Source organism: Hyaena hyaena, unplaced genomic scaffold (genome assembly GCF_003009895.1).
Source record: "Hyaena hyaena isolate Hyena2069 unplaced genomic scaffold, ASM300989v1 scaffold_1091, whole genome shotgun sequence".
In the NCBI taxonomy this organism is placed as follows: domain Eukaryota; kingdom Metazoa; phylum Chordata; class Mammalia; order Carnivora; family Hyaenidae; genus Hyaena; species Hyaena hyaena.
In genome coordinates this window covers 138,112-164,128 of record NW_024081723.1, presented here as the reverse complement: position 1 = coordinate 164,128, position 26,017 = coordinate 138,112, and the positions used below count along the sequence as shown (strand labels likewise).

The window sequence follows — 26,017 nt, the reverse complement described above, 5'->3', positions numbered from 1 at the left end:
AACAACATGGATGGAGCTAGATAGTATAATACTAAACAAAATAAGTCAGAGAAAGAAAAAATACCATACATTTTCACTTATATGTGGAATTTAAAAACAAATATATATATACATAGTACTCAGAGAGAGAGAGAGAGAGAGAGACCAAGAAACAGACCCTTGACTATAGAGGACAAAATGATGGTTACCAGAGGTGAGATGGAGGTGGGTAGGTGAAACAGGTGATAGGAATTAAAGAGTACACTTACCATGATGAGCACTGAGTTATGTATAGAATTGTTGAATCACTATAATGTACACCCAAAACTAATGTTAATACATATAGTTAACACTGTATGTTAACTATACTGGAAGTAAAATTAAAAAACTCAATAAATAGAAAACTGAGGGTCAGAGAAAGTAAATTAATTATCCAAATTTACATTGTAAATAAGAGGCAGAGCTAAAATTTCAATTCAAGTTCTTTATTACAAATCAAAAGATCTTGCCATTATACCACAGTTGCCAATAATTTTGTCATACTTAGTGAATTATAAAAAATATTATTAAAGATGTAATTGGGGTACCTGAGTGGCTCAGTCGGCTGAGTGTCTGACTCTTGATTTTGGCTCAGGTTTCTCACAGTTTGTGGAATTGAGCGTCACATCTGGCTCTGTTCTAAGACTGTGGAGCCTGCTTGGGATTCTCTCTTTCCTTCTCTCTCTGCCTCTCTGCAGTTTGCACAATCACTCTCTCTCTCTCAAGATAAATGCATAAACTTTAAAAATAATGTAATTAAAAGTTTAAACCTCATGTGGAAGAACTTTTAAATGATATAAATTAATAAAGATAAATATTTCTACCTTTCTTTGAAACTACCTAAACATTTCTAAATTATAAAAATAAAACAAACCTAAATTCTTTTTTTTTTAATGTTTTATTTATTTCTAGGAGAGAGAGAGACAGCGTGAGCAGGGGAGGGTCAGAGAGAGAGGGAGTCACAGACTGAAACAGGCTCCAGGCTCTGAGCTGGCAGTCAGCACAGAGCCTGACGCGGGGCCCGAACCCACGAACCGCGAGATCATGACCTAAGCGAAAGTCGGACGCTTAACCGACTAAGCCACCCAGGCGCCCCCAAACCTAAATTCTTTAGACTGATCGTGTCCAAAAATATGTGACACGAGTCTACAATCAGTTGGAATAAATTGATTAATTTGATTAATTTTAATTTGTTACTTTAGCTAAATAAATTAAACAGATTTTACAAAAAGCCTACACTTACTAAGGATATATCTGCTTTATAAAATTTGGTGTATATTTTCATACTATCTGGAAAAAAATGCAGAAGAAAAAAGTAAAAATGTCAGAACCACAGCTATTTCATTGCTGAAAATGGTTGCTCCTTTCTCTAGCACCAGTTCTTCTTTGGTTGATTATATTGGAATTGCTGAGGATGTTTTCTGAATATACTAAGTGAGAAACATTCTTCAGAAAATTAAAGTGAAGGAGATGTTTAATTCTTCATAAGAAAACCATGAAATTATATAGTTATGGTTTTCTCTTAAATATTTAGTCCTCTCAAAATACAGTATTAGAAGTCAGAGACATGTGGATCTAAACACATCTTTGAACTTAAATAGCTGCGTGGCCTTGAACAAGTCATGTAAGCTGTTCAAGACTGTTTTCTATTTGTAAAATGAAGATGATAATAGTATGTGCATCATAGGTTATTGTGACGATTAAGTGGGATAACCCATGTTTTTGTACTTTATTAGTAAATCTCAATTAACGAGAGTTATTTTTTCTTACCCCTTCATAGCCTTATTTCCTTTTAAGAAGCCTATTTTTTTTTCAACCTAAGATAATCTCATTAACTCTGTTCTTCAGATTTTCACGACCACTTCAATAGCTCAACTTTTTTGAAAGAAAATGTAACTTCCTTATAAAACTAGCCTCGATTTTTCATATTATACAGATCATGACAATATTCTTACATTGGTCTACCCTTTCTAACACACACAAACACACACGTACAGCCCTCAACAACAATAACTACCAAAGCACCTACCCCTTAATATCTTCGACATTTCCAATATCTTTCACATAGCCTTAACAAGTTCAATTCTTTGGAAGTCTGTAGTCCACATCTGTATTTCTTACTTGTGTGCCTTGTCCATCACATCGTGGCTTTTATCCTCTGTTGCTGAGGCAGAATTGTCAAAAGAATCCAAAACCATGGAATGGAAGACTCCAATAGAGTTGCATAAGCAGAAGGCAAACCTATGCTAAGAATTCAATACATCATTCTCTGAAACACATTTTACCCATTTAAAGTTCAGTAGTACAGGCAAGTGAGCAAAAGATTTGGATCTCAAAAGTTGATATTTCTTGGGGCAAGATGGCGGAGAAGTAGGGAGCTCTGTACATTGCACTCGCCCCCATACCTCACACGGAAAAGATCTGAAGCCATAAGAAACCATACAGAATCCAGGAAATGGGGAGAAAAAGGAGGCAGAGTCCACTGAGAAAACCTTCTAACGTGAGTGCGAACTGGGGAAGATAAAATCAGCCGGGATCAGCGACGTGGAGGGATCCGGACGATCCACCTCTGCGGAGAGTGAGAGGGGAAACAGAGAAGCCGAAAACTGCTCAAGACATGGTTCCTGCTGCTGGGGACCAGAACAGAAAAACCTCCGCTTGGGACACAGAGGGACCCGGTCCTTGGCGCTCCAGGGGATGCACTTATCCCAAACGATCCCCAGGAAAATAACTGCATAGGCGCCAAATCCCTGTACGCCAACTCGACCTGGAGGGGCCTCGCGCTGACTTCGCCATTGTGCTTCTGGCTCAGCTGGACCCCCAGAGGGACCGAGCACAGACTGCACCATTGTGCTTCTGGCTCGGCGGGATCCCGAGAGGGGAGGTGAAGGGCTTAAAACTGGGAGATTTGCCCCCGAGTTCGTGTTTCGAGTGACGAGACACAGAGGGACCCGGTTTCCCACTCTACAGCCTACCCTAGGGAGACCCCCGTCCTTGCTCGCCATCCCAACTCGGAAGAGACAGGAGCAGCGGCTTCAACTTCAGTCTCCAGGGCTAGACAATAGGCTTGGAATTGCCCTGAAGGGATCTACTGCGAGTCTGTGTCTATGGCAATTTCAGTGGGACGCACAGACTGGGATTTGGAAAGGAGGCCTGGCCTGGAATATAGAGCACGACCCACCTTGGCTGCACCCCTGGCACTGGGAGTTTACACATCCAAAAAAGTGAGGTGTAGCGCTTGGTTCAAGAAGGGTCAGGAGCGCCGCCACGCTTCTCCCCAAAACCACCAAGCAGAACTCCCGCCTGACGCATTGATCAAACCACACCCATCACTGCTAGAGAGCGGCCTTCCTCCTTTTATTTTTTTTAAATTAATTTTTTAATGAATTTTTAAAAATCGGAACACTGACCTGATTAATTCTGGTCACTGGCTTGCTTAAACAGTCACATTTAGTCCATTCTGTAGATGTAAATTCTACACCTACCTACCTTTTCATCTCTTTTTCTCAGGAGTAATCAAACTATATAGCTTCTCTGGATAACACCAGTGTCTTTCTCTCACCTCTCCAACCATATTCCACCCTTTAGCTCTTTGAAAAAAGCTTCTTATCCCTTCTGCCTGTTCATTCTATTCCCAATTTTGCCTCATCCCCACCCTGTCATCTCTCTCTTCCTCTATGCGTTTTCAACTAGCACTGCGTACACCCGGCTATTTAATTGTAGCTGGGGAATCTGGTTATATGCTTTAAACCGTTCCTTCTCTATCGGATTTCATCTTTTTTTACTTTTTAATGTATTTTTATTTTCTATCATTCTCCTTCCCTCCCCCGTCTTTTCTATTCACTTTTTGGTTTTCCCTCTCGGTTTGCGTGCTTGTTGGATTTGTCTGTGCGTTTCTGTCCCTCTGTTCCCTGTGTGTTTCTCTCTCTGTTTTCTTCTCCAGGGATTCCTCTATAAACAAGCCAAAGTACACATGGTGGAGAGTCCCAAATACCACAACGAATAGGAAGATAAAATAACTGAGGTCTCAACAAGAGAGACCAAGAGAGACCATTCAAAGAACACTTTCTGAAAGGATAGGCCATGGACAGTCAAAGAATCTTTTTGGGTACAACAGCGCTCACAGGTGAAGAGCATAACAAGTCTTTAAAACTAACAAGAGATAGAAAGCTAACCAGTATGACTAAATGAAAGAGCTCTCCTCCAAAGATATTCCAAGAATTGACAGCTAAAGAATTGCTCAAAACAGATATAAGCAGCATAACTGAACAATATTTTAAACAATAATCATAAAATTAATCACTGGGCTTGAAAAAAAGCTTAGAGGACATCAAAGAAACTATGGCTACAAAATCATGGAACATAAAAATAGGCATGAAGAATTTTAAAAAATGCGATAAATGAGATACATAATAAACTGAAGGCGTCCAACGCACGGATTGAAGAGGCAGAAAGGAGAATAAGTGATTTAGAAGACACCATTATAGAAAAAGAAGAAAATGACAAAAAAAAGAGACAACTGATCCAGAACATGAAAAAAGAGTTCTAGAGCTCAGCTATACAATCAAATGCAACAACATCCGTATCATAGGAATCCCAGAAGAGGAAGAGAGAGGGAAAACAGCAGAAGGAGACCTGTAACAAATTATAGCAGAGAACTTCTCCAACCTGGGGAAGGAAGTAAACGTTGAAATTCAAGAGGCACAGAGAACTCCCCTCAGACGTACTTTGAAAAGATCTTCTGCACGACATATCATAGTGAAACTGGCAAAATATAAGGACAAAGAGAGAATTTTGAAAGCAGATAAGGATCAAAGGGCCCTAACATACAAAGAGAAACCTACCAGAGTGGTGACAGGCCTATCTACTGAAACTTGACAGACCAGAAAGGAATGGCAGGAGATCTTCAATGTGATGAACAGAAAAAAAATGCAGCCAAGAATCCTGTATCCAGCAAGCCTCTCATTCAGAATAGAAGGAGAGATAAAACTCTTTCTAAATAAACAAAAACTGAAAGAATTTGTCACCACTAAGACAGTCTTACGAGAAATCCTGAGGGGGACTCTCTGAGGAAACTGTTGCAAGAAATGCAAGATACCAGAGACACCACCACAAGCATGAAGCCCACAAAAGACATGACGACTCTAAACCCACATATTTCAATAATAACACTGAATGTAAAAGGGCTGAATGCTCCAATCAAAAGACATAGGATAGCAGAATGGATAAAAACACAAAATCTATCTATTTGCTGTCTACAAAAAAACTCATTTTAGGCTGGAAGATATCTTCAGATTATAGGTAAGGGGATGGAGAAATATATATCATGCTACTGGAAGTCAAAAGAAAGCCGGAGTAGCTATACTTCTATCAGACAAACTGGACTTTAAATTAAAGACAATAACAAGAGATGAAGAAGAGAATTATATAATAATTAGAGGGTCTATCCCTCAGGAAGAACTAACAATCATAAATGTCTATGCACCAAATATGGGAGCACGTAAATATTTAAAACAATCACAAACAGAAACACTCTTATAGATAAGAATGTGCTCATAGCAGGGGACTTTAATACTCTACATACAGCAATGGATAGGTCAACAAGTCAGAAAATCACTAAAGAGACAATGGACTTGAAAGACACATTGGACCAGATGGATCTGACAGATATATTTAGAACTCTACATCCTGAGGCCATGGAATTCAATTTCTTCTCAAGTGCGCATGGCACATTCTCCAAGATAGATCACATACTGGTACATAAAGCAGCCCTCAATGAATATAAAAGTATTGAGATCATACCATGCACACATACATATCATAATGCTTTGAAACTTGAAATCAATCACAGGAAGAAGTCTGGAAAACCTCCAAAAACATGGAGGTGAAAGAACACCCTACTAAAGAATGAATGGGCCAGAAAAACAAGAAGCTGACAAAAAAAGAGACAAACTGATCCAGGAACAGGAAAGAAGAATTCGAGAGCTCAGCGATACGGTCAAACGCAACAATATCTGTATCATAGGAATACCAAAAGAGGAAGAGAGAGGGAAAGGTGCTGAAGGAGTCCTGGAACAAATTATAGCAGAGAACTTCCCCGACCTGGGGAAGGAAGTAAATGTGGAAATACAAGAGGTTCAGAGGACTCCCCTCAGACGTAACTTGAACCGATCTTCTGCACGACATATCATAGTAAAAATGGCCAAATACAAGGACAAAGAGAGAATTTTGAAAGCAGCTAGGGAGAAAAGGGCCCTAACATACAAAGGGAAACCTATCAGAGTGGTGACAGACCTATCTACTGAAACTTGGCAGGCTAGAAAGGAATGGCAGGAAATCTTCAATGTGATGAACAGTAAAAATATGCAGCCAAGAATCCTCTATCCAGCAAGCCTGTCATTCAAAATAGAAGGAGAGATAAAAACCTTTCCAAATAAACAGAAATTGAAAGAATTTGTCACCACGAAGCCAGCCCTACAAGAAATCCTGAGGGGGATGCTCTGAAGGAAAGGTTGCAAGGAACAAAGATACCAGAGACACCACCACAAACATGAACCCTACAAAAGATACAAAGACTCTAAACCCACATATTTCAATAATAACACTGAATGTAAATGGGCTGAATGCTCCAATCAAAAGACATAGGGTAGCAGAATGGATTAAAAAACAAAATCCATCAATATGCTGTCTACAAGAAACTCATTTTAGACGGGAAGATACCTTCAGATTAAAAGTAAGGGGATGGAGAAATATATATCATGCTACAGGAAATCAAAAGAAAGCCGGAGTAGCGATACTTATATCAGACAAACTGGACTTTAAATTAAAGACAATCACAAGAGATGAAGAAGGGCACTACATAATAATTACAGGGTCCATCCATCAGGAAGAACTAACAATCATAAATGTCTACGCACCGAATATGGGAGCACCTAAATATCTAAAACAATTAATCACAAACAGAAACAAGCTTATAGATAAGAATGTGCTAATAGCAGGGGACTTTAATACTCCGCTTACAGCAATGGATAGGTCAACCAGACAGAAAATCACTAAAGAAATAATGGACTTGAAAGACACATTGGACCAGATGGATCTGACGGATATATTTAGAACTTTACATCCTGAGGCCAGGGAATTTACTTTCTTCTCAAGTGCGCATGGCACATTCTCCAAGATAGATCACATACTGGGACATAAAGCAGCCCTCAATAAATATAAAAGAATAGAGATCATACCATGCACACTGTCAGATCACAATGCTTTGAAACTTGAAATCAATTACAGGAAGAAGTCTGGAAAACCGCCAAAAACATGGAGGTTAAAGAACACCCTTCTAAAGAATGAATGGGCCAATCAGGCAATTAGAGAGGAAATTAAAAAATATATGGAAACAAATGAAAATGAAAACACAACAATTCAAAATCTATGGGATGCGGCCAAGGCAGTCCTAAGAGGAAAGTACATTGCTCTCCAGGCCTATTTCAAGAGATTAGAAAAAGCACAAGTCCAAAATCTAACAGCTCACCTAAAGGAGCTAGAGGCAGAGCAACAAGAACGCCCTAAACCCAGTAGAAGAAGAGAAATAGTAAAAATTAGAGCAGAAATAAACAACATAGAGACCAAAGAAACAATTGAACAGATCAATGAAACCAAGAGTTGGTTTTTTGAAAAAGTAAACAAAATTGACAAACCTCTAGCCAGGCTTATCAAAAAGAAAAGAGAGAGCACCCAAATAGACAAAATTATGAATGAAAATGGACTTATTACAACCAACCCCTCAGAAATACAAGCAATTATCAGGGAATACTATGAAAAATTATATGCCAACAAATTGGACAACTTAGAAGAAATGGACAAATTCCTAAACACACACTCACTACCAAAATTCACACGGGAAGAAATAGAAAACCTGAACAGACCCATAACGAGTGAAGAAATCGAATCAGTGATCAAAAATCTCCCAACAAATAAGAGCCCTGGACCTGATGGTTTCCCTGGGGAATTCTACCAGACATTTAAAACAGAATTAATCCCAATTCTTCTCAAGCTATTCCAAAAAATAGAAGTCGAAGGAAAACTCCCGGACTCATTTTATGAAGCCAGCATCACTCTGATTCCCAAGCCAGACAGAGATCCAACAAAAAAAGAGAACTATAGGCCAATATCCTTGATGAATACGGATGCAAAAATTCTCAACAAGATCCTTGCAAATCGAATCCAGCAGCATATCAAAAGAATCATCCACCAAGATCAAGTGGGATTCATTCCTGGGTTACAGGGCTGGTTCAACATTCGCAAATCAATCAATGTGATCCATCATATCAATAAAAGAAAAGATAAAAACCATATGATCCTGTCAATAGATGCAGAAAAAGCATTTGACAAAATACAGCATCCCTTCTTAATAAAGACTCTCGAGAAAGTTGGGATAGAAGGAACCTACTTAAACATCATCAAAGCCATCTATGAGAAGCCTTCAGCTAACATCATCCTCAACGGGGAAAAACTGAGAGCTTTCCCCCTGAGATCAGGAACACGACAGGGATGTCCACTCTCACCACTGTTGTTTAACATAGTGCTGGAAGTCCTAGCATCAGCCATCAGACAACAAAAGGAAATCAAAGGCATCAGAATTGGCAAAGAGGAAGTCAAACTTTCACTCTTCGCAGATGACATGATACTCTACATAGAAAACCCGACAGACTCCACCAGAAGCCTACTAGAACTGATCCAAGAATTCAGCCAAGTTGCAGGGTACAAAATCAACGTACAGAAATCGGTTGCATTTTTATACACCAATAATGAAGCAACAGAAAGAGAAATCAAGAAACTGATCCCATTCACAATTGCACAAAAAACCATAAAATACCTCGGAATAAACCTAACCAAGGATACAAGAGATCTGTATGATGAAAACTATAGAAAACTTATGAAGGAAATTGAAGAAGACACAAAGAAATGGAAAAACATTCCATGCTCATGGATAGGAAGAATAAATATAGTTAAGATGTCATTACTACCTAAAGCACTCTACACATTCAATGCAATTCCAATCAAAATTGCACCAGCATACTTCTCAAAACTAGAACAAACTATCCAAAAATTTGTATGGAACCACAAAAGACCCCGAATAGCCAAAGTAATACTGAAAAATAAAACCAAAACGGGAGGTATCACCATCCCAGACTTCAGCCTCTACTACAAAGCTGTCATCCTCAAGACAGTATGGTATTGGCACAAAAACAGACACATAGACCAATGGAACAGAATTGAGAACTCAGAAGTGGACCCAAAAGTATACAGCCAACTGATCTTTGACAAAGCAGGAAAGAATATCCAATGGAAAAAAGACAGCCTTTTTAACAGATGGTGTTGGGAGAACTGGACAGCAACATGCAGAAGAATGAAACTAGATCATTTTCTCACACCATGCACAAAAATCAACTCAAAATGGATAAAGGACCTGAACGTGAGACAGGAAACTATCAACACCCTAGAGGAGAAAGCAGGAAACAACCTCCTTGACCTCCACCGCAGCAACTTCTTACTTGACACATCCCCAAAAGCAAGGGAATCAAGAGCAAAAATAAACTGTTGGGACCTCATCAAGATTAAAAGCTTCTGCACAGCCAAGGAAACAACCCAGAAAATTAATAGGCAACCAACGGAATGGGAAAAGATAGTTGCAAATGACATATCAGATAAAGGGTTAATATCCAGAATCTATAAGGAACTCACCAAACTACACGCCCGAAAAACAAACAACCCAGTGAAGAAATGGGCAGAAGACATGAACAGACACTTCTCCAAAGAGGACATCCAGATGGCCAACAGACACATGAAACGATGCTCAGCATCCCTCCTCATCAGGGAAATACAAATCAAAACCACACTGAGATACCACCTCACGCCAGTCAGAGTGGCTAAAATGAGCAAATCAGAGAACTCTAGATGCTGGCGAGGATGTGGAGAAACGGGCACCCTCCTACACTGTTGGTGGGAATGTAAACTGGTACAGCCCCTCTGGAAAACAGTGTGGAGGTTCCTCAGGAAACTAACAATAGAACTCCCTTATGACCCAGCAATAGCACTGCTAGGAATTTACCCAAGGGATACAGAAATGCTGAGGCATAGGAGCACATGTACCCCAATGTTCATAGCAGCACTCTCCACAATAGCTAAAACATGGAAAGAGCCTAAGTGTCCATCAACAGATGAATGGATCAAGAAGATGTGGTTTATCTATACCATGGAATACTACATGGCAATGAGAAACAATGAAATCTGGCCATGTGTAGCAACATGGATGGACCTTGAGGGTGTTATGCTGAGCGAAATAAGTCAGGCAGAGAAGGACAAATATCATATGTTTGCACGTATAGGAGGATTAGGAGGAACTTGACGGAGGAACAAGGGGGAGAAGAAGGGCGGAAATGGTGGGGGAAAGGGAGAGAGGCAAACCATGAGAGACTATTGAATGCTGACAAAAACTGAGGACTGATGGATGTGGGGGGGCGGGGGGGATGGGCATGGAGGAGGGCACTTTGGGGAAGAGCACTGAGTGTTATCTAGAAACTAATTTGACAATAAACTATTTGTAAAAAAATAAATAAATAAAACTAAAGTCAAAGAGAGCTAACTCTCAAAAAAAAAAAAAAAAAGAATGAATGGGCCAATCAGGCAATTAGAGAAGAAATTTATAAATATGTGGAAACGAATGAAAATGAAGATACAACAATCCAAAATGTATGGGATGCAGCAAAGGCAGTCTTAAAAGGAAAGTATATTGCACTCCAGGCCTATTTCAAGAAATTAGAAAAAGCACAAGTGCAAAATCTAACAGCTCACCTAAAGGAAACAGGGGCAGAGCAACAAGAGCGCCCTAAACCCAGTAGAAGAAGAGAAATAGTAAAAATTAGATCATAAAAAAAAAGCGTAGGGACCAAAGAAACAATTGAACAGATCCATGAAACTAAGAGTTGGTTTTTTGAAAAAATAAACAAAATTGACAAACCTCTAGCCAGGCTTCTCAAAAAGTACAGAGAAAGCACCCAAATAGACAAAATCATGAATGAAAATGGACTTATTACAACCAACCCCTCAGAAATACAAGCAATTATCAGGGAATACTATGAAAAATTATATGACAAGAAATTGGAGTATTTAGAAGAAATGGACAAATTCTGAAACAATGTGATACATCACATCCACAAAAGAAAAGATAAAAACCATACGGTCCTGTCGATATATGCAGAAAAAACTTTTGATAAAATACAGCATCCCTTCTTCATAAAGACCCTCGAGAATGTCGAGATAGAAGGAACTCACTTAAACATCTTAAAAGCCATCTATGAGAAGCCCTCAGCTAACATCATTGTCAACTGGGAAAAACTGAGAGCTTTCCCCCTGAGATCAGGAACAAGACAGGGATGTCCACTCTCACCACTGCTATTTCACATAGTGCTGGAAGTCCTAGCATCAGCCATCAGACAACAAAAAGAAATCAAAGGCATAAGAATTGGCAACTAGGAAGTCAAACTTTCACTCTTCGCAGATGACATGATACTCTACAGAGATAACCCGACAGACTCCACCAGAAGCCAACTAGAACTGATCCAAGAATTCAGCAAAGCTGCAGGGTACAAAATCCATGGACAGAATTCGGTTGCATTTTTATACACCAATAATGAAGCAACATAAAAGGAAATCAAGAAACTGATCCCATTCACAATTGCACAAAAAACAATAAAATACCTAGGAATAAACCTAACCAAAAATACAAGAGATGTATACGATTAAAACTATAGAAAACTTATGAAGGAAATTGAAGAAGACACAAAGAAATGGAAAAACATTCCATGCTTATGGATAGGAAGAATAAATATAGTTAAAATGTCATTACTACCCAAAGCAATCTACACATTCAATGCCATCCGAATCAAAATGGCACCAGCATACTTCTCAAAACTATAACAAGCTATCCTAAAATTTGTTTGGAACCTCAAAAGACCCCAAATAGCCAAAGTAATACTGAAGCATAAAGACAAAACGGGGGTATCACCATCCCAGTCTTTAGCCTCTACTACAAAGCTGTCATCATCAAAACAGTATGGTATTGGCACAAAAACAGACACAGACCAATGGAATAGAATTGAGAACTTAGATTTGAACCCAAAGGTATATACCTAACTAATCTTTGAGAAAGCAGGAAAGAATATCCAATGGAAAAAGACAGCCTTTTTAACAGATGGTATTGGGAGAACTGGACAGCAACATGCAGAAGAATGAAACTAGATCATTTTCTCACACCATACATGAAAATAAACTCAAAATGGATAAAGGACCATAACGTGAGACAGGAAGCCATTAAAACCCTAGAGGAGAAAGCAGGAAACAACCTCCTTGACCTCCACCGGAGCAATTTCTTAGTTGACACATCCCCAAAAGCAAGGGAATCAAGAGCAAAAATAAACTATTGGCACCTCATCAAGATTAAAAGCTTTTGCAAGGCAAAGGAAACAATCCATGAAACTAATAGGCCACCGACAGAATGGGAAAAGATAGTTGCAAATGACATATTAGACAAAGGGTTAATATCCAAAATCTATAAGGACCTCACCAAACTCCACACCCAAAAAACAAACAACCCAGTGAAGAAATGGGCAGAAGAGATGAACAGACACTTCTCCAAAGAGGACATCCAGATGGCCAACAGACACATGAAACGATGCTCAGCATCTGTCCTCATCAGGGAAATACAAATCAAAACCACACTGAGATCCCACCTCATGCCAGTCAGAGTGGCTAAAATGAGCAATTCAGAAAACTCTATGTGCTAGTGAAGATGTGTAGAAACGGGCACCCTCCTACACTCTTGGTGGGAATGTAATCTGGTGCAGCCCTTCTGGAAAACAGTGTGGAGGTTCCTCAAAATGTTAACAATAGAACTCCCATATGACCCAGGAATAGAACTGCTAGGAATTTACCCAAGGGATATAGGAATGCTGATTCATAGGACCACAGGTACCCCAATGTTCATAGCAGCACTCTCAACAATAGCCAAAACATGGAAAGAGCCTTAGTGTCCATCAACGGATGAATGGATCAAGAAGATGTGGTTTATCTATACGATGGAATACTACATGGCAATGAGAAAAAATGAAATCTGACCATGTGTAGCAATATGGATGGACCTTGAGGGTGTTATGCTGAGTGAAATAAGTCAGGCAGAGAAGGACAAATACCATATGTTTGCACGTATAGGAGGATTAGGAGGAACTTAATGGAGGACCAAGGGGGAGAAGAAAGGGGGAAATAGTTGAGGAGAGTGAGGGAGACAAGCCATGAAAGACTCTTGAGTACTGAGATCAAGATGAGGTCTGATGGGTGTGGGGGGGAGGGAGGATATGGGCATGGAGGAGGACACTTTTGGGGATGAGCACTGGGTGTTATATGGAAACCAACTTGACAATAAACTATTTGAAAAAAAAATACAATAAGAAAAGAAATTGCACAGGCTCACCATAAACCCTTGGTCATAATTTCTGAAGATATTGATTGAGAAGCTCTGAGTACACTCGTTTTGAATAAGCTAAAAGTTAGTCTTCAGATTGTAGTAGTCAAAGTTCTAGGTTTTAGTGATAATTGAAAGAATCAGATTAAAATGATGGCTATTGTTATTCATGCAGTGTTTGGAGATGAAGTATTGACACTAAATCTTGAAAATATTCAGCCTCATCACTTAGGAAAATTGGGGATCTCACTGCGATGAAAGGTAATGTCATGCTTTTGAAAGGAAAATGTGATAAGCCTCAAATTGAAAAAGGTGTTTAAGAAATCATCACACTAGTGAACACGAAACGCCTGGCAAAACTTTCAGATGGAGTAACTGGGATGAAGGCTGGTGGGACAAATAATGTTGAAGTGAAAGAAAAAAAACAGTTACAGATGCTCTCAATGCTATATCAGCTGATGTTGAAGGCATTGTTTTGGGATGGGTGTCATGCCCTGTTTCATCCATTCCAACCTTGGATTAAATAACAGCTCCTGAAGATTAAACAACTGATATCAAAATTATTAAAAGAAAATTAAAATTCCTGCCTTGACCATTGCCAAAAATGCAGGTGGTGAAGGATCACTAATAATTGAGAAAATTATGCAACTTTTCTCAGAAGTTGGGAATGATGCTGTGCTTGGAGATTTTTTTTAATATAGTGGAAAAGAAATCATGCATCCAGCTAAGTCTGTAAGAACTGCTTTATTGGATTCTGCTGGGTGACCTTTCTGTTAACTACAGCAGAATTTGTAGTCACTGAAATTCCTAAAGAAGACAAGTTCCCTAGAATCGGTGGGATGGGTGGAATGGAAGGTGGTATGTTCCAATTCCTGTAATAGTGTTTTATTAATAAACTGTGAGAGGAAGTTCAAGGCAGTGAGCCTCACCAATAACTTCAGAGAAGTCAGTTGAAAGAAATACCTGAAGAAAAGCATGGCTGATATTTAAGAAAATCACTATAACCATTGGTTACTGGTTTCAGTTAACAACATATAATGGTTTATTGTTGTCATTGTTAGTGCCTACAGATAATTTATGTTGTATTTTTTAATAAAAAAACATTTTGTTCATTACTGATAACTGAGTATAACAAATGCATTGCTTTCAACTCAAATTACTGAAACATTTTTAGTACTATTTTGTTAAAATTAAGATTTTAGTAGTTGCCATCACCAGATGAAAAGTTAAGAAGCACACTTTTTGTGGAAAGTAAGCATAATTGTGTACAAAGTAGAAAAATATCCAATTATGTGACAATCTATGTTACAGAAAATTTGTTTAAAGATCTTTTAAAAATGTCAAGACAGGAGAAAATGGCAATATGTAACATGAAATCATTAAAAATATGTTCCAGAGTTCATTTAGAGATATATGAATTTCAAGAACATGGCTTGTGGCTTTATGCAAAGAGACCCATGACTCTAAGATCTGAAACATGTTCAAGAATGAAATGCTGCTCTGGAGCTGATATCTATGATATGTTATTAAGATCTTAAGGTTACTTACTGCTCAAACTGGCATCACCAATTCGTGAAGAATTATACTCCCACTGGCATCTAAGGTGGCCATACCAGCAAATATGATGTTAGTTTTAGTTTCCTGTTGCCACAGCTACCATGATAAAGAGGTAAGCCTTGCTTATTCACATATGTTTCTAAAAGATTCTCTTCTGGGGAAATGGTGGGGGAAAGGGAGAGAGGCAAACCATGAGAGACTCTTGAATGCTGACAAAAACTGAGGACTGATGGATGTGGGGGGGGTGGGCATGGAGGAGGACACTTGTGGGGATGAGCACTGGGTGTTATGTGGAAACTAATTTGTCAATAAACTATTTGTAAAAATAAAAAAAATAAAAGATTCCCTTCTAACTCTGGAGTTTTAAAGATGAAATAATATACATTTGTAGGCAGCCACAAAAAAAAAAAAAAGTCACATTTTGCCTCTGGAGTCTAAAAGGGCATTGTTCTCAATAGCTTTCATTCTGCTATACTAAACTTCTTAAGGATAAGGTGAGTCTTATTCATACTTAAGTCCCCTGTGCTGTTTCACGTATAGTATATGTTCCAAAAATAGCTGATAAATAGCTTATAAGATCCTCCAGGAAGAAAGCACTTCCATGACTTTTCAAATTTTTGTTTTTGTCTTCCTCACTAAATGCAGCTATTAATTTGATTATTATCTTATAGGCAAGCAGGATAGCAGGCAATGTTTTGAAGCAACACATAAAACTATTCACACAATGATGCAAATGTGGATATATGTCTTGAAAGAACTGCTACCCACCTACCTTCCTGTGTGCCCAGGAAAAAGGGGATAGGTGGTCATTATCTGTCTTTCAAGTGCCACCTATGAAACTATGCTCCTTAGAAAAAGCAACAGTATCTCACAAAAGTGGCTGTTTAGACTACTTCCTTGTAGAGGAGTAAGAAGAGAATAATTGGCACTATTAACCATATGTCTCCCTCAGAGTAAAATCTTGCTAGAATACAGAAAAGAGTGAAGAAGGTTAAGAAATGTGTCAGTACTTTGAGGGTGTTATGCTGAGCGGAATAAGTCAGGCAGAGAAGGACAGATACCATGTGTTTGCATGTATAGGAGGATTAGGAGGAACTTAACGGAGGATAAGAGGGAGAAGAAGGGGAGAAATGGTGGAGGAGAGGGAGAGAGGCAAACCATGAAAGACTCTTGAATACTGACAACAAACTGAGGACTGATGGGTGGGGGGGGAGGGGGTAGATGGGCATGGAGGAGGGCACTTGTGGGGATGAGCACGGGGTGTTATATGGAAACCAACTTAATACACTATTTGTAAAAAAAATAATTAATAAATAATTAATTAAATAATTAAAAAAAGAAACGTGTCAGTATTTGGTAGCCTTCCAAAAATTCTAAGCTTTACAATGGTCTGGACAAAAAATAGAGAGAAAGAAAGAGAGAAAAACAATTTGAAATAAACATGAACTTGCAATAGCAAAGAACAAATACATGCACAACAGGAATCTAAGAATTTTCTAAATTTCATGATCAAGCTAAAAGGATACCTTCCTTGTGACCAACACAAGGAAGAAAGAAGACTCTATTAGAAATAGAAGCAAAGCCAGATAACTTGTCTTCTATTTCTACCAGTTGAAAAGACGAATCATCTCCTTTAGTAGTACATCTGTTAAATTAGAAACATTTGTTCTCCTTATGGGGAAAAAAAACCCTTTCTTTTGTTCTAGTATGTATGCATGTTCTAGAGCAAGAGAAAGTAGTATGTGTAGTATGTACATAGTATGCATAGTACATACTAGTATGTATAGTATTTATGTTCTGTCTCGATAGATAGATAGATAGATAGATAGATAGATAGATAGATAGATAGATAGATGGAAATATATCTAATTTTATACCCAGGAAGATATCACTGCAATACACAGTTCATAAATCCTAAATCATTAATATATGTTAAGCTAATAAGAACCAAACAGATAAAATTGAGACTATTAACTAGTATAATATGTGCTAGTCCAATGACTGCACAATTTAGAAGCCAAACTTGCATGTGTAATAATCATGTTTTCTCATAATAAAAATATGTTCCAATCAAAGGACTTTGAGTTTGGCAAAGTAAAAGTAACAGATGGGTAAGATATTTTAGTGTCCCAAATCTCTTATTGCAGTCCAGAAGCCAAGCATTTGGATTCAGACTGAGTATAAATATTGTTGTGCTAAAATGTAAACAGTCATAATGATAGTCCTGCCACCTTTTAGTCAACATAAATCAAATTTCCAAGAAGGTCAAAATTTATCAATTATAACTTAAGACTTAAAGCAGCTCTCAAACTATAGTCTTTAATACGGGAAAACATTAGAAGAAAAATACTAAAATTTCAGAAAAAATATTTTCATAAATTCAGTTAAAAAGAAAACAACTTGCTAATAGAAATAAGTCAGGTAGAGAAATATAATTTTACTTATATGTGGATTCTAAAAACCAAAACCCACCCACTATCAAAACAAATGGAATCATAAACACAGCAAACCATCTGGTGGTTGCCAGAAGGGATGGGATTGAGGGGGATGAGCAAAATAGGTGGAGGGGATTAAGAGGCACAAGCTTCCAGTTATAAAATAAATAAATCACAGGGATAAAAAGTACAGCATAGGAAATATAGGCAATAGCCTTATAATAATGTTAAATGGTGATAAATGGTAAAAATAGTTATTGTGGTGAACATAGTTTAATGTATAGAATTATGAAATCAATATATTTTACACCTGAAACTAGTATAACATTGTAGGTCAACTATACTTCAATTTAAAAAAAGACATACAAATTAGTTTTCCAAAATATTCCGTACATTTACCTCAATTTAGTTTTAAAACCAGCATATTAAATAAAGTAAATATTATTTCCTTCATTACCTAAATGAGAACATTGAAGCTATGAAATATTAAGTGACTTATTCTGTGTCATAAAACTCCAAACTGGTGAGCTTGAACTGGGATATAGATCCTCTGAACCCAGTACATTTTTCTTTATGCCTTCCAGACTACTGATGAGTAGTATTCTACTGTATGGATATTTAACAGTTTGTTTATTCACTCACTTGTTTATAAACCTTTGCGTTATTTGAAGTTTTACAAATAAATTTGCTATGAATATTTATATACAAATGTTTGTATGAACATATACTTTCCTTTCTCTTGGTTAAAAACTAAGAGTAGAATGAGTGGTTCATATAGTAGTGCTATGTTTAACTTTTAAGAAACTGTCAATTTTTTTTCCAATGTGGTTGTATCATTTATCTTCTCACCAAGAGTGTATGTATGAGTCTAGTTTCCTTACATCCTTACTAACATACTGAGTTTGATGGTGTACTCAGTGTTTTATTTATTTATTTATTTTATTTCTAGGAGAGAGAGAGACAGCGTGAGCAGGGGAGGGTCAGAGAGAGAGGGAGATACAGACTCTGAAATAGGCTCCAGGCTCTGAGCTGGCAGTCAGCACAGAGCCCGACGCGGGGCTCGAACCCACGAACCGCGAGATCATGACCTAAGCGAAAGTCGGACGCTTAACCGACTAAGCCACCCAGGCGCCCCTGTACTCAGTGTTTTAAGTTTTAGTCATTCTAATAATACCATGCCATTGTGGTTTTAATTCAATTTATCTAATGATTAATGATTTGAACATATTTTATACTTGTTTGCATTCATTATCTCTTTTTATTTTCTCCCAATATATTATTTAAATTCAAGTTAGTTAATACATAGAATAGTATTGGTTTCAGGAGTAGAAATTAGGGATTCATCAATTACATGTAACAACCAGTACTATTAACAGCAAGTGCCCTCCTTAATGCCCATCACCCATTTAGCCCATCCCTCCACCTACGTCCACTCCAGCAACCCTGTTTGTTCTCTATGTTTAAGAGTTTTCTATGGTTTGCCTCCTCTGTTTTTATAGTATTGTATTGTATTGTATTGTATTGTATTGTATTGTATTTTTCCATCTCTTCCCCTATGTGTATCTGTGTTCTCTCTCTCTCTCTCTCTCTCTCTCTCTCTTTCTTTCCTTCCTTCCTTTCTCTCTATCTCTTTCTTTCTGAGAGAGAGACTGCACCAGTGATTGAAAGTTGCGGAGTCGGGGAAGAGAGAGAGAGAGAAATAGAGACAGAGAGAATATCCAAAGCAGTCGTTATCCTTAGCGCGGAGCCCAGTGTGGGGCTCAATCCCACAATCCTGGGATCAAGACCTGAGCCAAAATAAAGATTTGGGCTCAACTGACTGAGCCACCCAGGTGCTCCTTATCTGTATTGTTTCTTAAATTCTACATATGAGTGAAATCATATAGTATTTGTTTTTTTCTGACTTATTTCACTTAGCATAATACACTCTAGTTCCATCCACGGCATTGCAAATGGCAAGATTTCATTCTTTGGGTGGCTGAGTTCTCTCTCTCTCTCTCTCTCTCTCTCTCTCTTTCTCTCTCTCCCTCATCTATCTATCATCTATCTATCTATCTATCTATCTATCTATCTATCTATATCACATCAGCCTTATCCATTCAGCAATCTATAGACATTTAAGCTCTTTTCACAATTTGGCTATTGTTGATAGTAAAAGTCAGTCTTTTCAACAAATGGTGTTGGGAAAACTGGACAGCTCTATGCAAGAGAATAAAATTGGAAAAATTTTTAAATGTTTTATTTATTTCTGAGAGAGAGAAAGAGGGAGAGAGAGAGAGTGAGAGAGAGAGAGAACAGGGGAGAGTCAGAAAGAAAGGGAGAAACAGAATCCGAAGCAGGCTCCAGGCTCTGAACTAGCTGCCAGCACAGAGCCCAATGCAGGGCTCGAACCCACGAACCGTGAGATCACGACCTGAGCCAAAGTCGGAGGCTTAACCGACTGAGCCACCCAGGTGCCCCGAAATTGGAAAAAATTTTTACATCACACACAAAAATAAAGTCAAAATGGATAAAAGACCTAAATGTGAAGCCTGAAACCATAAATTTCCTAGAAGAAAACATAATAAGTAATCTCATTGTCATCAGCCATGCAAACATTTCTTCTAGATATGTCCCCTCTGGCAAGGGAAATAAAAGGAAAATTAAATTATTGGGACTACATCAAAACAAAAAGCTTTCACTCAGTGAGAAGAACCATCAACCAAAGTAAAAGTCAACCTATTGAATGGGAGGGGATACCTGCAAATAACATATCTGATAAGAAGTTAATGTCCACAAGAGACAAGCCTAACCTAGAGTGACAAAAGGTTGATTGACAGTTTCTTGTGAAGAAGTTAGTGTCCAAAATATATAAAGAACTTTGGCAAATCAACAGTTAAAAAAAATTCAAGTACTCCAATTAAAAGATGGGCAGAGAACATGCATTTTTTTTTCAGTGAAGACATACACATAGCCAAGAGACACATTTAAAGATGCTCAACACCATTAATAATTAAGGAAATGTAAATCAAAACAGTAATGAGATATCACCCCCACCTGTCAGAAAAGCTAAAATCAAAAACAAAAAATAATCCATCTTTGTGAGGATGTGGAGAAAAAGGAACCCTGGTGCATTATTTGTGGGAATACAAATAGGTGTGGTGACTGGATAACAATATGGTGGTTCCTCCAAAAACTAAAACTAGAATTACCATATTTTCCAGTAATTCCACTACCGGGTATTTACCCCAGGAACATGAAAACAGCACTTCAAAAAGATATATGCACACCTATGCTTAGTGCAGTATAATTTACAGTAGCAAAGGTATGTAAAGAACCTACACGTTCATCAATACACGGATGTATAAGAAAAATGTGGTATATATAAGCAATGGAAATTTAAACAATCATTAAAATAAGGATGAGATCTTGCCGTTTGCAACAATCTGGATGGCCTAGAGGGTATTATGCTAAGTGAAATGATCAAAGAAAAACATATTCTTTCTATTTTAACTTGTATAATAGAATCTAAAACAGAAAACATACAAGAAGCAGAAACAGACCAATAAATACAGAGAAAACACCGAACTTTGCCAGAAAGGAGAGACATGAGGGAATGGGCGAACTTGATGAAAGGGAGTGTAAGATACAGGATTTCAATTATGTAATTATTGAGTCAAAGTGATAATAGATACAGTATGGATAATATATTAAATGCTGTTGTAAGAGCATTGTATAATAACAGATGATAGCTACACTTGTGAGCATAGCATGACAGACTTCTCAAATAACTAGTACATCAGAAACTAATGTAATAATGTCAGTCAACTGTACTTAAAAAACATTACAAATAATAATCATAATTATTAAAAGTCGGGAAGAACTGACATCTCATCCATAGTGAGGCTATTGATAAAAATGTGAAATATATCTCCAATTATATAGAATTTCCTTAACAGCTTTCCACAGTGTTCCATAGTTTTCTAGATACATATTTGTACTTATTTTGTTGGATTTGTAGGTAAGGATTTTGTTTTTTATAAATGGTGTTGTGTTTTAAATTTCATTTATTCATTGCTGACACAGAGAATAACAATTAAATTTTAAATATTAACCTTGTACTTTGCTTACTGTTATCTCAATCTAATCTCATCAAGACATGTAACACTATACTCCAAATCCATTTAAACTTTAAAAATTAAAAGATTGGATATGCTGAAGAAAATATAGAACCACTATATTTTCCAGCAATCTTACTTCTTGGTATTTACCCCAAAAAATATGATATCAGAGAGATATATGAACTCTCATATTTATTGTTTATTGTGGCATTATTCACAGTAATCAAAATATAGAAATAACCTAAGTGCCCATCAGTGAATGAATAAAGAAAATGTGGTGTGTGTGTATATATGTACGCATACATACATATATATACATTCATATTATGGAATATCATTTAGCCATGAGAGAGAAAAATAGCCTATAATTTCTGACAACATGGGTTAGGCTAAATGACATATGTCGGACAGAGAAATAGAAGCAATATATTATATCACTTACACATCAAATCTGAAAAAGTCAAACTTGTAAAAACAGAAAATAAAATGGTTGTTAGCCGAGATTAGTGGTGAGAGGATAAGCCAAATGTTGTTTAAGGGGACAAATTGTAACAAGTAGTAGAGATCTAATGCACAGTATAGGGAATATATATATAACAATACTCCATTATAATCATCAAACATTCTAACAGACTAGAACTTAATGATTTCAACCACCAAAAAGAAAGAATCAGGGGCGCCTAGATGGCTTCAGCCCAGGTCATGATCTCCCAACTCATGAGTTCGAGGCTGGCTGCTGTCAGCCTGTCAGTGTAGAGACTGCTTCAGATATTCTGTTCCCCTCTCTCTGTCCCTCCCCTGGGCATGCTCTCTCTCTCAAAAAATATTTATAAAAAAGAATCATTATGTAATGTGATAGACATACTACTTATTACTACAATGACAATGATATTACAATATATCAATATATCAAGTTAACATGTTGTACACACTAAATTTTCAAGTAATGTGTCAAATATATTTCAATAAAATATTTAAAAGTTACCATCTACCTTTACTCTCTTGAAAAAAATTTAGTAGCATCAAGTTGAAATGAAAAACATATCTAAAAGAAACACCTACAATATATTATTTCTCTTTTCTTACTGGGTTTGGGGTGTTCCTGTTGCTCTCCCTCTAGTTCCTTTAGATGCGCTGTTACATTTTGTAATTGCACTTTTTCTAATTTCTTGAAATAGGCCTGGAGTGCAATGTACTTTCCTCTTAGGACTGCCTTTGCCGCATCCCATAGAGTTTGGATTGTTATATTTTCATTTTCATTTGTTTCCATGTATTTTTAAATTTTTTCTCTAATTCCCTGATTGGCCCATTCGTTCTTTAGTAGGGTGTTCTTTAACCTTCATGTTTTTGGAGGTTTTCCAGACTTCTTCCTGTGATTGATTTCAAGTTTCATAACATTGTGATCTGAAAGTGTGCATGGTATGATCTCAATACTTTTATATTCATTGAGGACTGCTTTATGTCCCAGTGTGTGATCTATCTTGGAGAATGTATCATGTGCACTCAAGAAGAATGTGAATTCCATAGCCTCAGGATGTAGAGTTCTAAATATATCTGTCATATCCATCTGGTCCATTTTGTCATTTAAGTCCTTTGTTTCTTTATTGATTTTCTGTCTAGTTGATCTATCCATTGCTGTAAGTGGAGTATTAAAGTCTTCTGCTATTAGTACATTCATATCCATAAGGTTGTTTCTGTGTGTGATTGTTTTGTGTATTTAGGTGCTCCCATATTCAGTGCAGAGACATTTATAATTGTCAGCTCTTCCTGATGGATAGACCCTATTATTACTATATAATGCCCTTCTTCATCCCTTGTCACTGTCTTTGCTTTAATGTCCAGTTTATCTGATACAAGTATAGCTACTCCAGCTTTCTTTTGACTTCCAGTAGGAGGATAGATATTTCTCCATCCCCTTACTTTCAATCTGAAGGTGTCTTCCAGTCTCAAATGAATTTCTTGTAGACAGCAAATAGATGGATTTTGTTGTGTGTGTGTTTTTTTTAATCCATTCTGCTACCCTGTATCTTTTGATTGGGGGCATTTAACCCATTTCCATTCAGTGTTATTATTGAAAAATATGGGATTAGAGTCATCGTGTCCTTTGTTGGATTCATGTTGTGGTGGTGTCTCTGGTACCTTGCGTTCTTTGCAACATTTCCCTCATAGAGCCCCCTCAGGAGTTGTTGTTGTAGTTTTTACCTGATTCATCATCTCTTGTTCTCTTTAGTGGGTTGCTAGTTTTCTTTAGTGATATACTTGAATTATTTACTCTTTATTCTTTGCATACAAATTACCGATTTTTTAAAATGTTTTATTTATTTCTAGGAGAGAGAGAGAGAGAGAGACAGCGTGAGCAGGGGAGGGTCAGAGAGAGAGGGAGTTACAGACTGAAACAGGCTCCAGGTTCTGAGCCGGCAGTCAGCACAGAGCCCGACGTGGGGCTCGAACCCACGAACCGCTAGGTCATGACCTAAGCGAAAGTCGGACGCTTAACCGACTAAGCCACCCAGGAGCCCCTGACAATTACCGATTTTTTATTTGTGGTAACCATTAGGTTTCTAGATAAATTATTCTGTGGGTAGCAGTCTATTTGGAGTTTATGGTTAAAGTATTCTTTACTCCTTTTCATCATATTTTAGGTATATGACGTCATATTTTATATTCATTTATTTTGTGAATTCCTTGACTAATATTTACTGATATGTTTATTTTTATTGTTTTTGTGTTTTTTACTTTTCATACTCTTATTTATTGTCTTTCCTTTCCACTTAAAAAGTCTCCTTTAATATGTCTTGTAGAGCTGGATTAGTGGTCATATGCTCCTTTATTTTTTGTTGTCCAGGACACATTTTATCTCTCCTTCTGCTCTTAATAATAGCCTTGCTGTATAGAATATTCTTGGTTATAGATTTTTTTTCAGTAGTTTGAATATATATTGCCACTCCTTTCTGGCCTGCTAAGTTTCTGCTAAAAAGTCCATCATTTTCCTTATGGGATTTCCCTTGTATGTAACTGTCTTCCTTTCTCTTGCTGATTTTAATTTTTTTTCTTTTACCTTGGTAGGAAGATGGCAATGGAGTAGGAGAGCCTTAGGCTTGCCTTGCCCATGAATACAACTAGATAACTATCAAATCATCCTAAATACTTCAGAAATTTACTGAAAGACTAGAATAACAAACAAAACTAAAGGTAGAGGAGGTCACTCTGAAACAGTCGGGAAGTGTGGAATTGTGGTTTAGGAGAGTAGAGAATCATGGCCACTGCAGGGGGTAGGGTGCTGCAGTCATGAAGAACGGCAAGAGACAGACTAATACACAGAGAAGTACATGTTGGAAACAACTTACCATAGCAATTGGTGTGAAAAGTGAGAAAAACTGAATGTCAAATTCTGACTACTAGTGGCACATAAATTTTTAATTTCTAAAAATCAGTGGGCTTGGCTAGTATAGAGCCTTGAGGGCATTGTGCTGCTTTTGGAGAGAAGGTAGGGAAACAACTCATGCACATACACTGTGGAAATAGTGGTTTCGAAAGCACTTGTGACATGGAGGGGGAAGAGGTAATTTGCTTATTTTCAGAGCATGAATTAGAGGAACAATACTCACAGAGACCCCTTTGGGAACAAAAAAAAAACCCTAGCAGGAGCCATTTCCCTCACCCACCCATCAGTATAAATACATAGCCTCTTGTGGGAACCAGCTCAGTGCTGGCACTCACTACCAAACTTGCTTACACTAAGCCCCAGACCCCACACTAGAGTGGATCCACTTTTCCAGTCATGTTTGCCACAGTCCTAGTGCATTGGACCCCTTCCTCAGAAGATTTCCCCAAACTCCTGCCTACACCATACCTCCTGACCTTGGAGCTTTGCAGAGCATTGTTTACAGTGTCAGTGATGACAGACCTCATTTCACAAGCAGACCACATCACACCTAGTTAAAATGTGCCATCTGTAGGCTAGGGACCAAACACTGCCTACAACAGGCAAAGAGAGCCTCTGCTGATGAGTTGCCTGATGGATAAAAGTAGCCAGAACAAATCAGCAGAGTTCATGCAGCACAAATTGGAAACACTGCTGGAAGTGTTGGGCCCTGGAGAACAGGGGACACTACATGGCAGAACATGACAGGACCTCTTCTTCATAAAGCTATTACCCTCAAGAATAAGAGATGTAGCTGATTTAGCTAACACATAGAAGCAGGCACAGGGACCTAGGCAAAATGACAGTACATAGAAATTTGTCCTAAGTGAAAGAACAAGACAATGCCACAGCCAGAGATCTAAGGGAAACAGATATAAGTAACAAGCTTGATGAAGTATTTAAAGCAATGATCTCTCTCTTTTTAATTTTTTAAAAATATTTACTTCCTTTTGAGGGAGAGAGACAG

The 26,017-nt window shown here is 37.7% G+C and overlaps 1 pseudogene; it reads left to right on the top strand.

Moving 5' to 3' along the window:
* Positions 1 to 3,125: 3,125 nt before the first annotated feature.
* Positions 3,126 to 14,412, top strand: LOC120224026 (annotated as a pseudogene).
* The last annotated feature ends 11,605 nt before the right edge of the window (positions 14,413 to 26,017 follow it).